Source organism: Gallus gallus, chromosome 9 (genome assembly GCF_016699485.2).
Source record: "Gallus gallus isolate bGalGal1 chromosome 9, bGalGal1.mat.broiler.GRCg7b, whole genome shotgun sequence".
Taxonomy (NCBI): Eukaryota; Metazoa; Chordata; class Aves; order Galliformes; family Phasianidae; genus Gallus; species Gallus gallus.
Window position 1 is genome coordinate 7,809,952 of NC_052540.1, and position 15,751 is coordinate 7,825,702.

At 41.6% G+C, this 15,751-nt stretch overlaps 1 long non-coding RNA gene across 1 annotated transcript in view; it reads left to right on the top strand.

Moving 5' to 3' along the window:
- The first annotated feature begins 12,096 nt into the window (after positions 1 to 12,096).
- LOC107051850 overlaps positions 12,097 to 15,751 on the top strand; it is a 77,713-nt gene continuing 74,058 nt past the window's right edge. The window contains exon 1 of the long non-coding RNA XR_006930917.1: positions 12,097 to 12,149. This is a non-coding gene — a long non-coding RNA (uncharacterized LOC107051850). The remainder of the gene's footprint in view (positions 12,150 to 15,751) is intronic.

The following is a 15,751-nucleotide window of genomic DNA, read 5'->3' on the forward strand; positions in this document are numbered from 1 at the left end:
GCACTGTGGTCACTGGCAGAGAAAGCTGAGTGAGAAATGCCAGGATGCTGACAGAATATTTTGGGCAACTGCTATTCTGTGCTGTTATTCCCTTCATTTGTATTCTCAGAGATACTACGCTAGATTTGGTCAAATCAAGTAACAACCATTTAATCTCCATATCTACCCTATCTTTGGGGAAAAAAAGCTACTTACACAGAAAAAAGCTTACTAAAATATTTACAACGGTGGATCCAGATATTGTCTTGATGATGTTGTAAGCGGCGAACATTTCTTGGATAATCTCATGATGGTACTACACTTTAAAGAATTTGTTCTCTGCTGGTGCAGTTTGCACCCTTCTGCTTTGCTGAAGTGGAAGGGCACGTTTACTCTTTGTGCTGTGCCACTAAGCTGGGTGGAACTCGGTGGCTGAAATCCTCGGGCTGGTGTGCCAGGTGTATGGTGTGTGCCAGCATCACCCCCAGCCATGGGGTGCTGCCAGAGGCTGGGGGTCCCCTAGGGAGAGCTTTCAGATGAGCAAAGAGGTGGAACTAGGATAGCTGAGACCTCTCCAGGCTTTGGAAACCGCCAGCAGCTGCTTGTTCTGTGGATATAAAGTGCACCATGCAAGCAGGAGAGCTGACTGCACTGTGTAACCATAAAGCAGAATCCAGGAATTGCTGCGCAGCGGTATTCACTAAGGGTGGCTTCAGGCTTATGCCATAGGTCTTTGGTGTACTGGTTTAGTGCTGAACTGTCCTAAAGTCAGTGCCTGTGAAATTGCTCTGCTCGTGTGCAGCAGTCCTGAAGAACCCAATTTTCTAGGCTTGATGAGAGCAGAACTGGTTGTTATGTGCGTTTGATGAAGTCAGAGTTTCCCTGTTCTTGTGGGATGGAGTCACTGTGCATGAGCAGCAAAGCAGGCTCTTCAAACGCTCAGTGCTTGTGGAGAGCAGTCACGATGATGGCACACAGTGAGAAGGACCTCTCTGCCTTGTTGGTTGTGTGGCTGTGGATGCAAAGGCCCCACGTGCTCTTGGAATGTCTCACTCAGTGGATGTAAGCCCAGATCTGTGAGATAAAAGCATGATGCTGTGAGATAGACTCCTTTATTTTCCCAGCTCTTCACCTTCTCCTGTGTTAGGGAACACTAACGTGTTTTCTTCAGCTGGTGAGTGTAGAATGTAGCTCGGACCTATCAGGACCTAAAAATGTAGCTCTGAAATCAGAGCTCTGGTTCAATCCCAAAGCACTGTACATTTATCTAAACTGAGCAGAAAGTCAGAGCAAAGTAGCCACAAAAAGCTCAACCCGTAGCTTTTTGTGTTCAGCTGTTAACAGGTGCAGAGACACTGCAGTCTGCTTTTGTTGGCATGGATGCTGCTTACAAGATTTCTAATTCCTGTTATTATTTTGTTTAATTGTCTCTGCTGATTTGTTGTGTGGGTATTCTTTTTGTTTTGTTTTTGTTTTTGTTTTGTTTTTGCTATTTGTTTTCTCTTTACTCAGTTGTTCTCTGATTTAAGGACTTGGTCGAACGTCTATAGACTACTTAAGTCAGTCAAGACTGGATTGTGGGTATTTAAATGCCTTACCTATACAGAATTCAACAGGAAATGAGCATATTAACATATTTGAAGCTCTGAATGTTACAAGTAGTGTAAGAAACTGGATGATGCTTTTTCTATCTCCAGGTTGAAATAGAAATGCATTCTCATGGGAGCAATAGAGAAGTGCACTGTGTGTGTAAGGTTGGGTGTATGTTGCTGAGAGAATGGCCAGGCCACCAGCTCACAGCAAACTGGTTCCAGAAAAGCTGTATGGGAGGAGCTCTCCAGGTTGTCTCAGTGCTCACAGTCACACTTAAGGCTTCTGCTCTTAAGGCTGAGTGCGTGGGTGCAAGGAGTGCAGTCTGGTGGGCTTGTTGTGTCCTGCATTCCCTGATGTTGTCTGTTACAGCTCTTCTGGTAGAGGAGATGGAATCTGTCTGGGGGTGGGATGTCAGTGTTGAGCTGGTGCAGATGTAGCTCTGAGTTCTTGAGCCCACATATGAAGAAACTTATCTGGGGCTTTAGATTTTAGAGACCCACCAGGGAAGAGAGTGAGTGCGCATGAGCTTGTGGAGGAGAAAGGGGGCACTCTCAGCAGCAGAGAAGACTTGGAAGAAGCTACACATGGCAAATACCTGGAGCATACGTACATGCCTGATAGGATGAAAAACACTGCCCTCCAACTCAGTGATACTCACATGAAAAAATACTTTTTCCTCTCATGAACAGCTGTCAGGCTGCCTTTCCCCTGGAGCACTCTGTGTTCGGTGTCTGAACTGATGATGTGGGTACGATCAAATTCAACCTGACAAAATAAGTCAGAGGATGTGAAATCCTTCTTTTCCCTACATTTCTCTGCAGGGAAATGAATGTCATGTCAGCTTAGCAGAAAGTTATTTTGCTGCAGATTGAGACTTTAGATTTAGTGAAATTGCACAAGCAGTTTTCTGCATGTGAAGATAGACTTTTGGATATATATATATGTATGTATAGCTCTGCAGGGGATTGTTAAGGTGTGATATATTAAGAAGGGATTATTTGGTGCAGGGAACTAATTCTTCCTGCCCTTCCTGGCAGTCACCTTGTGAGAAGGCTTTGCATTGCTGGCTGCAGGGTTGGGCAGAGCCAGCAGTGCTGGAAAGTGCTGTTAGCTGCTGTAGTCTGTTTTTCCTGTGTGAGCAAAAACAAAGTGTGTGTGGGGAGGAAGACAGAGCTAAGGACCACGTCTGTCCACAAGGTGTGTGTGATAAATAGCACCATGCAGAAAAAGGGATACGAGGAAAACATCAGCTAAATGGCAGTAACAACAGTAAGCTGTAATGTTAATCTGGAGGACTTCTTTCTTTGGTTATGGATGGCGAAAACAGGGAGCTATAACAGACACTGCATGAACTAGAACTCTGCAGCTTATTTAAACCTGAAATGTGTGGTCTTCAGCTTTGCTATATTATTTTAGTTAGCACACCACTTAAGTTTGCAGCCTCTTGAAAACAAGCCAAGGAAAAACCCAAGGACAATCTGATGGACTGTTTGTTTTCCTTTGGAAAGATGCTTTGTGCTTCTTTGCTCTTTCCCCCAGCCACAAGTAATGTGGTCATACTGGGGTCTTGCTCACATCTAGTCTTCAAACTTTTCTAGCGCATAGAAGCAACAAAAAGGTTTCTATCACCCAGCTTGGAAATTTTCCCTGACGAGTTATAAATGCTGTCAGCATTAACATTTGTGTGTGTGAAAGGAAAGATCTTTAAGTGCCAAATTTGGAAGGAGTCGCACTTGCAGGGTTAATGCGACCTTTTAATTCCATGATACGTCACGATGGCTCCGAGCCCTCTCTGGGAATCCTGTCCTCTGAACAGTCTGTGTGCTTTCCAAGGTGTGTGCAGCATTGCTGTGGCACAGTCTGATGTGAACTGCTCCTCACAGAGGTTTTGCAACAGTTTCCAACTGAGATGTCAGCAGAGGTATTTGGAACAAAATCAATAAAGCCGTTGCTTTTTATCAATGTGAAATGGTATAACCCAAACGTTACAAAGGAATTCAGATGTGAAATTACAGAGCTGTTGGCTGTGGTTCATAATATGTGACTTTAATTAGCCTTGCTGCCAAACGAATAGCAGGTAGCAAATGGATGCCAGATATTAAATGGATCTGGGAGGCTCTAGGTGCATAGGGAAGGATTTCTACTGGGAAAACTAGTAGCAATTAAAAAATAACAAATAGAATGAGTTGTCATGTATACACAGTGAAGAGGAGAGGTTCACATAACCTTTACACAAAGAAACCATACCTCACATCTGTCACATTCTTATATGGTTTTAGTAATTAAGAGGATAAGCCCCCGTCTGTCCTGTGTACTACAGAGTACTACAAATCAGAACTACATAAACAAAAATCCCACCACATGTAAAATTCCTTTCTGAGGTGAAGATGGAGATAAAGCAGTAGTTTTTCACAATGGAATGATTGAAAGCAATAGAAAAAAAAAGACAAAAAACGAGAAGGATATATACTAGGAGGACAGAAGAGAAAGTGTCATATAACCTCACGACTTGTATCTGTTTTGCTTAGCCTGGGAAGGCAGACCGTGGCAGTTTATGCAATCAGAGGAGGTATGGAAAAGGTGAACAATGAAGGCATAGGCAATATTTCTCATGACATGAGAACTATAAGTACGCAGTGAAGCAATCAGTTGGTGAGATGAAAACAAACAAAAAAATTTACTTTTTCCATAGAAGCTTAATTAAATGGTGGCATGCCTTGCCACAGGATGTTTTGAAAACAAAATGATTCAAACCACGATTAAACAAATCAATGGAGGAGAAAGCCACAAAGGGCTCCTGTGCACAAATGTGTAGATACAGTCTCTGGCTGAGGAAGTTCAGAGCTGGGAGGATACCCTGGGGAAATATCATTGTGTATATTTTCCCCAGGCATCCCATCTGCTGGGAGGGAGTCGGGAGAATCCAGTGGGTCTCTGCCCCGACCCTGGGCCTGTAGTATTGCTGGGGAACTTCCCTGGTATATTCCAGGGAAGATCTGTCCTCATCCAGGTTTCTACCCTGTGAAATTCTGGAGAGCAGCAGTCCCTTGGATAGGCTCTGCAGCTTGGAGCCAGTGAGGCCAGGGGTGCTGAGACACCTAGGAGTAGAGTAAGCTGGCTCCAAGCACTGGGGCTTTGGTAACATTTCTGACTTCTTTTGGCTCTAGTACAAGAAAGCTCTCTGGGTAGGAATAAAATTGTTCTTGAGGACCATAGTGACATTCCCTGACGGCCAAGAAAGCCAGTGGTATCCTGGGGTGCATCAAGAAGAGCATGGCCAGCAGGGCAAAGGAGGTTATCCTTCCCCGTTACTCTGTCCTGGTGAGGCCACATCTGGAGTACTGTGTCAGTGAACAAGGATGCTTATGAATTAGAAATGCTGACCTTGTTCAGGATCCTAGACCTTTTGTGGGCAGAACTTCTGTGATTTCCTTTCATTTATTTATTTATTTATTTATTTATTTGGCTAATGTCTCTGATTGCTTGGGCTCTACCAAAAGGATGTTGGTAACTGCTTTTGGCTTTGTGCTGGACAGATTGCTGTTTGCAGATAAAAGACGGTAACCTCTGATTGAAATATGATAGTTTTGATACTGCTGGGGACCTCTTGGAAAAGTTTTCATATAAAAATGCATATGCACACACATACTCCTCTTGCAAAAAGTCTGAGCCCAGTGGAGGCAACAGTGCAGGCACTGGATGTGAATCATAGAATCACCAAGGTTGGAAAAGATCATCCAGTGCAACTGTCCACCTATCACCAATAGTTCCCACTAAACCACATCCCTCAGTACAACATCTACATGTTTCTTGAACACCTCCAGGGACAGTGACCTCACCACCTCCCTGGGCAGCCCTTTCCAGCGCCTGACCACTATTCCAGAGAAGAAGCATATCCAACCTGAGAAGTTTTCACCAGGAATGGCTGGCCATAAGTAATGTATAGGATGATGAAAAGGGAACCTGGGAAAGTTTAAGGTCTGTTTAGAATAATCATCTCATGCTTAAAAAAAATAATTATTATTATAAAATCTTTGAATTCACAGTTATTTCCCCAAAGAGAAATGAGTACCTACTTATACGCAGTGCAAATGGAATCCATTAATCTCATTGTGGATGAGTCAGACTTATTCTCTTGCAAGTGCATTAAATCAGAGAAAGGCCTGATTTATTATACAAAAATTTGTGCTTCAGTTTGCCTGCTTACCCTTAACAGAAGAATCTGACAAATGCCAAGCATGTATTGATAAAAGTAAAAAGGAGGAAGGACTTTCTTGATTTATTAAGCATCACTTTGTGTTAGGAGATTTGTCAGATGTTCCTCCCTAAATGACATTTGCTCCAGTATCTATTATTTTGTTATTTATTATGTATTTTATTGGCACGCAGGAGTAGAAACTAAATTCCCCAATCTTTTGTTTGTGAGGACACTCCTGAACACTCCTAAAGATTTGTGAGACATTTGCTGCCCTCACCTTCTTGCAAGTGCTGGAGATTTTCTTGATGAGTTACGCAGTGCAGTAGCTCAGCAGAATCTCATATGTGAGTTCACTTAGCACCCATGGGTGAGTACTCAGCTCTTGGCTACGCATTGCTGCTTGCTTTCCAGAGCTGGGAGGAAGCCACCTCTTCAGCTCCTTGACATGAGAGGGTTGCTCAGGAAGGCCGGCTTAGGGGCGAACCTGCCTGACCCCTCTGTGCTGAGTGCTAATGGAAAGAATTCATTAGCTTTCCCGAAACAGCTTTACCTTCTAAAGTGTTTATATCTTTCTGACCTGTTGGATTCAGAAACTTTCTGGCAGGCCTCTGCTTCTGGTATGTTTGAAAAAGTTGATATTAGTACTCTTTATGCCTATAGCAAGTTGTACTTCGTGCCAACGAGGAAAAAGTTTTAATGCGCCTTTACTTTTAACTTGGCAGAACACGTTCCTTTTTCTATTTTCGCCACCTGTCCATGTCTTCCACATTTTGAAGTACCTCTCACTTCTGAGAGCAGTCCTTACTCAGGGGTTTAACCAGGCTGCCTTCTTATTGTGACTTTCTGAGCCTTTTTGCTTTTTCGGTCACGTGGTCCCTTAATGTGATATTTTTGAATAACCCCTCTGCTGTGTGCTGTCACCCCACTCTCGTAGCTGCTCCTTTGAATCTTAACTGTTCCCATTTTTCTGTAGCTTCCTTGATAAACTTTAACATTCCTGTGGTGGAATTTTGAGATGTTCTGTCTCTTATAATGAGAGCTTAGAATGGATTGTATTGTGATCATCAAATAGCGTTTTTTCTGTGATTCAGCTTGAAACAGATCCTGTGCTGACTTATGAATCACTTCTTATGAGTTTTCAGAGGTTATTTAAGAGGTAGTTTCTAAGCTTATTTAAAGTTTATCTCAGAGAGAGGAGGAAAAATATCTGAGTCATGCCATTGCACGAGTTTTGTCTCACCAGGAAAGAGGTAGCTGAGGTTTCCCACCCTTGCCAATCTGTGCAGTCTCCCTAATCCTCATTGCCATTGTGGTCACTTTTGCCATCTTGACTGGGTTGAAGCTACACTTTAGTTGGATGCTGTAGCAAAGACTATGTAGGGATATATTTTTTGAACTAGATGCTGTGTGGTGTGAATGGAAGCACCCGTTTCCTTTATTTCTATAACTGGTTAGGATGTCTTGTGACCTCCTCCACAAAAATTTGTTACTGTCTTTGGAATAACACATGCCTTGCTGTTATAGTCTCCCCCAGTGCTTCTGGAATACCATGCCCCACTTTAAATACAGTAGGTATTATAAATCAAGTTTGAAGCCTTGATGCTGACTTTGATACTGGCACAGGAAAAAATAAAATAACAGACTGGAAAAGGCCTGAGCTTTGTCAAAACTCAGATCAATGCTTTGTCCCTAACCTTCTTAGTCTGGAGAAGAGCAGGCTTGGGGGTGATCTCATTGCTGTGTACAACTATGTAGAGAGTATTACGTATACCCTCTGAAGTGGGATTTGGGAATAACATCTTCAGATTCTGCTTTCACAGTTTTCTGATTGGGACTTTTGTATTGGTCTGTAAAATACTTTGAATTGTACTGGGGTGATTATACATCCCATGAGGGTCATGTATCCAACAGTTAGAGAGGAACATAGCTTTAGAAGCAGTGGCTAATGGCACTAAGCAACAGACTTAGAAAATAGCAGGTGAGAGAATCCCAGCCTGCAAGAAATAGGAATATAAGCAACCTCATTTCAGTCCAACCCAGCCAATGTGCTGTTTGGCAATGACCAAAAATCAATGAACGTCTAGTGAAGAGTGAGAGCAATTGAAGGTGCATGATTTCCCTGCAAGCACTCCCCTAGGCTCCAACCATTTGCAGCTCCAACGCTTCCCGATCAAGGCAGAGCTCCTGTGTGCTTGGGAGCCTTCAATGAATCTCTTTCATGAACTCGTGCAGTTTTTCCTTAAATGCTTGTAAACTTCTAGCATCCACAGCATCCCATAGCAGAGTTCTACAGCTTAGCTATTCTTGTGAAGAACAGTTTCCTTTCGTTTAATCTCTGTAGGAAAACCCTGAGATTTATTTTCCAGAACTGTGACCCCTCAGCAGTGAGTCTGGATCCACGACTGGGATCCTGAAATTCCACAAGAGAGGCTTTCTGGAGGCTGAATACATATGCTAAAGGTGATGCTGTAATGATTTATCACAGGTCTTGACTTACATTTATGCGTATCAGCTAAAGATGGACAATATCTACAAATTAAGGAGAAGGTACCAGAACTTCACTGCTCAGCCAGTTAAGGAAAATTCACCTTCATTAAAAGATGACTCCAGATGGTTTCTGAATAATTTCTTTGGCAAAAGAGTGCACGCTTGAGTGTGTGAGAACAGCCTTTATCCAAGGGGAATGGTTGTGTGGGATGTGCTGCGGAAGGAGTTTTGTTGTTTATTCACATTATCTTTGCTTTCAGATTTAAGTAAAAAGCAGTTTAAAATACAGTTTGGACAAGAACATCATACCACTGCCCAGCCCTGTATTAACAACAGGTTTCAATTCTGTGTTTCTTGATTGAATATATGAACATTTTTGGATTTACTTTTAAGGCAAAATTGGGTAAAGATTTACATTTCATATCTACAGCCATATGGTTGTCAGCAAACACTTGGGATCCATATTTGCAATTAGCTGAGAAAGAATTGTTTGTCTGAGGAAGCAACAGAACTAATTAGATGGCAGGGAAAAGTCCATAAAAATACAAAATGATGCAAAAAAGAAGTTGAGCTATCCTTGAAATTCTATTTATGTCTTATTTATCTTAGGCTGCGGTATTCATTTAGCACACAAATATATTTTAAGTAGAGTTAAATCATCAACTAGGGTCTTTGTTTTCAGTGAAAATATGTACAGTGGGCTAAACTGTCAGCAAGTTGTCACACTGGATTTCCTGGCTGGTTTTGATCTCCTCAGAACATGAGATTTTTTTTGATCCTTTCCTCAAATATTTTCACTAAGCAAAATAAATCGAGTAAGTGATCTTTTTCAGTGTCAAAATAATGAAGCCTATCTCTTGGTTCAGGAAAATGTTTGCATTGTAATTTGTTAACACAGTTCCTTAACAACAGGTTAAAAAAATTAAAGGTAAGATGGCTTTTGTCATAAGTTTCTTTTTCTCAGCAAAGAAAAAAATTGCTCCTGTTAAATAGTGCCTTACTCCACCAGTATGGAAGCTGATGCTTCATCAGGCTGAAGCACTGCAGTACTGAGAGTCATGCCAAAAGCTAGGAGGTTCATGAAACTCAGTGCTGACCTGTAAATGAGCTTCACTCCATTTAGTGTCATGAATCTACCATGACTCGAGGCAGCCCATAGAGCTCAGATCCCGGTCTTAGAGGACAAAAGTATTCACCACACAGGTCAAGCAAAGAGATCAGGGAACAAATGTTACTTTTGTGCAAACCTGGGGAAAAGGCTGACATAGTCCTGTTGAACATTTGCTGGGTCTACACTGCTCAACATGCCTGGACCATGTCAGTAACAGCACAGCCTCAAATGGATAGGGGACATTCAGTCTCCCTTTCAGTTTCAGTGGGAGTAAAGTGAAGACAGCACAGAGTTTGTGTGAGCAATCATTGAAGTTTGACATCTGGAAAGAATTCTTATACTGTTCAAATTAGATTTAAAATACCGCGGCTTTATTTGCTGAAATAATTCTTTCATTTTGAACCAGAAGTCTCAAATGAAAACATTCCTGAAATAAGGATTAAATTAAGATAATTGTTGTGGAGATCCTAAAAGGCATTGCTATTTCCCTCTTTGCCCAAAGCAAACCAGTTCTGTTCATAGCTCCTTGAAGGTCCTGACTAGAAATAGTACATCACAGCTCTTTGACCACTAAGAAAGATCATTATATTCTTTGATTTATTTTTTAAACTATTCTCAAGAAAGCAATATGGTTTGTATGGGAAGAGCTGGGAAGAGTTAGGGAAGTGCAGAATACCATCTGTCCTCTCCTTTTTGGATTTCAGCAGGCTGAAGGGATCTGAAAAGGGTAGACTTGTGTCTCTTACAAACCAGAAGGATGATCTAGCTAGCCTTGAACTTCCAGCCATCACCAATGTGAAGAAAGGAAATTTATCGTTACACCTCCAAATATTTTTCAAGTCAAAACTGTTCAGCAAGTAGGTGACGTGTATCTAATGCAGTGCCTTCTATTTGATGTGAGGTTCTGTTGCAGATGTGGTACATTGTTACTGCAAGTGATACCTCGGGGCGATAAGGGCTTCGCTTTTGAGTTGTGGGTCTTTGTTTGCTTGTTTGTTAAATCAGAAATAGAGATATTCTGACTGTTTCAGATCATCTACCTATACCTATGCAGTAATGATAGAAAGTTAATTTCCCAGGTTGGTAATCTGCATTTTAATAGAGTTCAACAACAGAGAAAGAAGCACAGGTATCCAGAACCTTGTGTATCAGTTAGAAAACAAACATACAAACAAAAAACCCAACCCCAGTTCCCTGGGAATAAAAAATATGCATATTGCAATTTTAATGGATGATTTAGTCTCCTTCCCTACCTGCTGGCTCCCTTGAAGTAGATCAAGTAGTATTGACTGTACAGTAAACACATCGCTTCCGTTGGTAAACAATTTCTATGAATTCCTCCCAAATGCATGTTTAGCTCCAGCAATGCTCCTCCCAGCCACATGTCACTCATCCTAGATCAGAGACAGCTGAGCTATGGGAAACAATGTTTATCTATTATATATGGGATCAAAACCCACAGATCGTTTTTAACCTGTTTCTTTTTTATAAATTAACTCATGAAATAGTGAAATGAGTGAAATAAGAGATAAAAATAACTTGTCCAAAGTGTTAGAAAATAAGCTGTGGTTTTATAATTTGTATACAAGAGGTGGTCAGTGATTAGGTCTGTTGTCACCAAACACTTCCTTCTGTGGCTTTTCCTACCATGTGTAGGATTCCCTGAGCATCTTCCAGTAGCATGCTAATAATGTGACTAACATCTGCCGCGTGATGTGTCTGTTATCCTCTTCCCAAAGGGAGAAAGCTGTTATGTGAAGTGTCTTGGCTATGGTTGTCCTTGTTAAATTCACATCACTACTCATTTATGTTAGAAAACGACTAATGAGAAAAGTGGTCACAACAGGAGGGAGTGAGCCTTATGCTCCTAGGGGAATTTCCTTTGGGGTCTCTGACCGTCTCTGGCAGACTTCTGTCTCCACAGCAGACAAACTCTAGCCTTTACTGCAGAGTGCTCCACCATGCCTGAGGAATGTGGGTTTTGACCACAGTCTTTCTCACAGAGATGGATGTTTTAGACATCCTATGTGTAAGTTGTGGATGATCTGAAGCAAGCATTGAGACTTCAGCCTCTAACAGTGCAATGCGAGTTTCTTACTTAAAGATCACACTAATGCATTCCTGCATGCACGGAGATTACCATTAAAATACAATGGGTTTTGAACTGTCATTATTCATTGTTCCAGTATAATTTCTAGCATACCTGTGGCTCACAGGCACCTGTACTTTATATCCCATTGCCATGAAAGAGCTAATTGAGCTGTTCAGAAATTGATACAATCCTTGATAAAGATGGGAGGACTGACTTTCCTTGACAGCAGCTCTTTAGAAGGAGGAGAGAGGAATCACAAGGTGAATTTTAAAAACAAATGGAAAAAAACCCACAATCCAGTTCTAATGTTAAGTAACCTGCATAGTATTTGAATATCTACCTTTTTTATACCATTGTTCCCTCTTTTTTTTTCTGTTGTTGTACTCTAATATCACTAGTGTGCTATACTTCCTGCTTAGAACCAGGTTCCCCAAAATTCTTCAGTCAAACTGGGGTCGTCTTTGAGGTGTTGCATAGGAATTGCCAGGTCACATTGTGAACCAATGGTTCAGCACCAGCTGAGAATGCATGGCTAATCTAGGGAGCCCAGGTGCAAGCTGTGCACCTGAGTTACCACCAGCTCAATTTGCACCACCTCCTTGCCCTCATTTAAATGTTAGCATCTAAGGGAGGAGCCTCTCTGGATAGAGGTTGCAGTTCTCTTGGGCTGTTGCTGGTCATCAGAAAGGGTGAGCTATTTTTTCTTTTTTGTTATCTTTTGTTGCTGCACAATGCTTGTATCTTAGCAGAAGGCACTGCTGTTGCCTTTCTTTGCTCCCAGGTGTGAACTTGTAGGTTTGTAGCTGCTAGCCTGTGCTTAGTGCTGCTGCGGAGTTTAATTCTCAAGCACAGAATACCCTGTTGAGATCTTTCTAAGCCTGTATCCTCAAAAGCAGGTTTCTAGGCCTCATTTTGTGCACTGAATAAACTGGCTTTTTGGTGGTGGGAGAGGTAATTGGTAGGAGGGAGCATTTACAGGAGGTGCAAGAGAGGTTCTGAACAGGGGACTGGCTGTAGCTAAAGCTGGGTAACACTTTAAGCCTTGGATTGCTCTTCAGCTTATTTGGAGGTCTTTGGCTTGGAGGTTTGTTTGTATCTTGGCTTTTTTTGTTCTGAAATCCTCAACAGTGTGCAGGACCTATTTTTGAGGTGGTTGAAGTGAGAAATGTCACTCAGCAGCTTCATACTGTAGGACAAGAGCTGGGAGCGTAGGAGCTCAGCTTTCATGGCCCCTGCTTGAACTCTGAGGCAACACTTTCCTATCTGATGCAATAGGATAACTTCTGTGCTATGCAAGTAAAGCAGTGTTTTTCCCCTTTCAGCCTACTATACTTCTCCCTGTTCATGTTTGTACCAAGTTACACAATCCTTCTTGTCTGTAAATAAAAATGAGTATATGTACCATGTGAGAATTTGAATGCAGTTCTTTGATGTGAACAAAAGACTGCTTTCCCATGCCTAGTCATCCATCTCCTATGTAAATAATTCTGATTGCCAAAATGTTACAGTTGGATTTTATAAGCCATTTGTGAGCAGAGGGAGAATGCATCCTTATTGCAGAATGCTTTCCCATCATATTCATCTGATACTGCATATAAAGGGAATGTTCAAAAATATGCTTTTAGGAACTTAAAATAACAGACAAATAATAAAAATGAGATTAAGATGGACGCGACCCTTTTTTTAAGTGGCAATATGTTGTATGTGAAACTGAGGGGATGATGTTGCTATAAGCTGAAGCTTTCCTTCCTTTGCCTCAGTGCATGGCTGGTGAATCTGGTTGGATTCTGTTGCAGCTGTTGGAGCAGGTTGGGTTAGCTGAATTGAAGGGCTGGGTGCAGTTTTTAAACTCTGACCAGGATTCTTGGGTAAAACATCCTTGGATGATGCCTAGGCATATGCACGCTTTCTGATGTCCTCAGAGCTGAAATAATAGATTAGCAGATACCAGGAAGCTCTATACGTGGTAAATCCAGGCCTTTTAATAATGTGACTCCAACTATAGTGAGAAAATCCCCAACACTGTAACTTTCATCCATGTGAAATGATAGCACTTAAATGCAGAATGGCTTTGATGCAGTGTAGGCCACTGACCCAGGAGGACCCTTCTGCCTATTTCCATAGTCCAGCAGCAGAGCAGCACATCTGCTCACTTTGACGTTGCCCGGTTCTCTCTCACCAATGGGCACCACGAACTGTTGACCAGATATCTCCAAACGTACGCCCTCATTTCAGTATTAGCATTCAAGGCCAATCTGGCTGCTCAGATATCTTTTTTAACAAATGGGTGTCACGATGCCAGCAAGATCCTCCTGGCACCTTTTCCTTTTCTCTAGAAATCCACCCTCTCCAGGCAGAGTTCGCAATGTAGTGTTTTCTGTACTGTCCGTGCACATTTCTTTAACCATAGAAATGCTGCTGATTTTTTCCTGATTTTGTTTCTTAATAAGAAACCAAGCTGTTTTTTTTGGATCCCCTTCTGTGGCATCCTCTCCCATAATGAATTGTTAAAAAGGCTGACTTATTCTGCATAGATAAGGTCTGACTGCAGTGCCAGAATATTTTAGTAACGTTCTGCTTTCTATCCACGTCCATATCTGAACTGACTAAGAGATACAGAAATCAGAGTAACTTCCTTCAAGTCACACAGGGAGCAGATCATTCCAGATAAAATCCCAAGAGGATCCTTGTGGTTCCCAGCCCTCTTCTGTAACCTCCAGACCACATTGCTTCCCTAATGCGCCGTGCGATGTATTTGGCCTGAACATTAAATTGCAGCTTTGGCAATGTAGTAGAAGTTCCCTGGGCTCCCATTTGTGCTGTAACTTTAACTTTCCAGATGACTTTCTCATTGTGGTTTCTACAGTCTTCCCTGTTCACCATGATGTGCACAGTCAACACACTGTCTTTAAAGAGAGTTTCTAGGGCTGCAGGAACCCAGCTGCCCGTTCCCATGTTAGCTACTCAACACAGTAAAATCTGTTTCTTTGGTACAAAATGAGGGTGGCAAGTCATCATGTGATTTATTTCATTTATCCTGGCTTTGCCAGTCATCTAACATAAGTAAGTTTATAGTGGACTACCCCTCTTTTCTCTCCTCCCCCAAGCATTTCGGGATTATATGCAGCTGTGATGTGATGAACAGCAAAGTCATGTTGCTCGGAGGGGCCTCTCTGGGCTCTCATCTTCTGTGCCCCTCCACTGTCAGAAGAGCACTAGTTACTTGCGGTCAGTTTCTGAATGCAGGGCTGTGGGCTGGCTGGCTGTGGCACTACAGAAGCTTGCACCATGCTTGGAAAATAGGAAAGAAATGTATTTAAGTCGCTTGCCGTTAGAAGACTGACGTCCTTGTCTTTCCTTGTAGTCCTATTAAAGTACAGAAAATGTTGACAGGAAACCAACTCAAACTGTGAACATACTTTTACTGTTTACAGGCAGTTTTATATCCCTGGTTGTGTCTAATAAGAATTGTCAGGATTGTAGGTAATGACCTTTGCAACTTGTGATTTAAAAATAATAGAGATCTACATTTAGATATTGTCTCCTGGAATAAGTTAGCATGTACTCTCAGAATAATGGAGATAAACTAACACTGTACAAAAAAATCTCAGCTAGTCAGTCATTAAGACTCCCTCAAATACCTCCAAGTTTATCTAGGCAAAAGCTTGACGCTGAGGCCAGATTGCATTGGAGAAAACTTGTAACCTTGCAGATTTCTTACAGAAATTTCTTATAGAAGTTATTGGTGTAAATAGAAATGGCAATAGAACCTCATATAGTAGGCAAAAATCCTTCCCAGTAAAGTTATTGAAATTCCTTCCAGCTTACCCCGGATTGAGAATAGTTCTGTTCTCACATTGCTTTACTGGACGGTTTATTCTTCTTAAATGGCAAAGATTAAGTCTTTTGTGGACTTCCTTTTTTTTTTTTTCTTCATGACCAAATTGAACATAATTGTCTTTCTTCTGCTCAGCCTAAAAATCATCTCAGTATTCCCCAGTGTAGTCACCTAAAAGCTGATTCAGATGCTTATGAAGCACAGGAAGAAAAATTAGCTTCAGGCTAAATGGGAATAACTTCTTCCATCAGATGAAGACAAGTCATTTTCCTTGATGTGGCACAACTTTGTGCTCTTAGTCTGACATCTCTTCAGTTTCTTTTTCCTTGTTCTTTCCCTTCATGTCATCTGTCTCATGGAAATTGCAAAGATGTGTTGGAATTGAAAACAAACAAAATTGCTTAAAAAATAATGACCACATATTAAAAACAAAACAACAACAACTAAACAAAT